Raw genomic sequence first — 1,838 nt, 5'->3', positions numbered from 1 at the left:
TTTGAAACAGAATTTCCTTCATTAGAAGGATTGTTTAAATTTAGTACTTAAACATTTTGATGCAGTCACATCTGAAATACTTTAATTGGGCCCTTACGTGAGCCGGCTCTGTGCTGGTCAGTGACGCGTTCACAGGTGTGAGCCTTGTAGGAGCACATATCTCTCTTGAAGACAGCTGTTTGAACAAGTGTGTGTGAGAATGTGTTTAGGAATCAAGAGGATAGAGGAAAGTTGATTGCAAGTCAGGAAACCTTTAATCTGGTCCTTACTTCATCATTACTTAGTGTTGTACATTTAGAAAAATTACTTAACCTCTCACAGTTGAAATGAAGATATTGTGATCCCTCATGCATTTCAACACTGGAAAATGCTGTGATTCTGGACACCTCAAGGAGCAGCCTCGCCTGGCAACTGATGATATGACAGAATTATAGCTGCTGATTGGAGGGTATAATCTGTAGCTCTTTACAGGCAGGAATGTCTCTGATAAACTAAAAGAAATGGAAAGTTGGTCAATATTTACCCTGAGTGAAAAGGTTTTTCAAGTTTGTCTCCGGTGCTGTCACTGAGTATAGTGACACCTCCAGAATACACATAGGCAAGGGCTTAGAGGAGGACATTTATGTGGAATGGAAGGTCTTGAAGTTACTTTTGTATAGCATTTAACCTAACAATGTGATGTCAAGTGTCCAAATCAAAGTATGCAGGGAGGTGAGAGGTAAACAGAGAACTCCAGGTCAGCCTTTGACACAACGTCTCTGCTTTGAAATAATTAACATTTTATGTGAAAATATGTTTAATCCCTTGATCCTGATTCCCAATATGACTTCCTCATTTTATTGAGGATATGTCCCTTTATTTTTCCGCTTCTCATGCCTTATCCTAAGAAAAGATATAAGAAGACTTTGTTAATGCAAACATTATAGAATGTTCATGAAATAGGACACTATGGAAAAACTAGAATTACATCATTTAATGTAATCATATAATTGTAAGCATATAATTGCACTTTTAGATAATTATTACACATTATATTAATATAAATGTAATGTCTCACATTCAGAATGGACTTCTAAAAGACAACGATACATGTAAATGTCTGCACTAATTCACACTCTTTCACTCTACCACAGTTCTGATAAGCAGTCATTCTTTAGGCCTTATTTCTGGTGATAGGATATTCACTTAAGCAGTCATTCTTTAGGCCTTATTTCTAGTGATAGGATAATCACCATGCTGCAATAAAAATGACTAAAATTTATACAAGTATTTTTGAACATTTTACTTTGTACTCACAGTTAATTGTACTAACGCTTTTTATACATCATATTTTTATTTGATTTTCACTTCAGCTCAATGATAAATACTCTTTTTTATCACTGCAGATGGAGAGAATAAAATGAGGGAGATTGAACAACTTTTGTAAGGATACAAGTCTAGTAAATGTTATACTCTATATGAACCAAGTTATATGTGATTACAAACCCCTCAAGATCAGCCATTATATCATAACACCTCACACTTTACTTCTAAAAACAATAATGTCCCTTATATTAAAATTATTTTTATCCCTTTAATTCATGGATCTATATATCAAAAAGACTACTCCTTCTAATAAACGGCAGTATTTTATATAATTTCGGGACAGATGCTGTATAGCAATTCTAGTTCCCAAGACTGTCCTCATCAACATTGTTACCTTCCTCTGGAAATGACAAAATTTGTATTTACCTTATGTAATGACACCCATAGCTCCTGCATAAGTCTGTTTCTTATTAGAGACAACAATGGACTCAAAATTTTGAAATTCAATCATTTCAGTCATTATTTTAGGTTTC

This window comes from Galeopterus variegatus, unplaced genomic scaffold (genome assembly GCF_000696425.1).
Source record: "Galeopterus variegatus unplaced genomic scaffold, G_variegatus-3.0.2 Scaffold18547, whole genome shotgun sequence".
Taxonomy (NCBI): domain Eukaryota; kingdom Metazoa; phylum Chordata; class Mammalia; order Dermoptera; family Cynocephalidae; genus Galeopterus; species Galeopterus variegatus.
The sequence above is the reverse complement of the archived record's forward strand: the minus strand, read 5'-3'. Positions refer to the sequence as shown.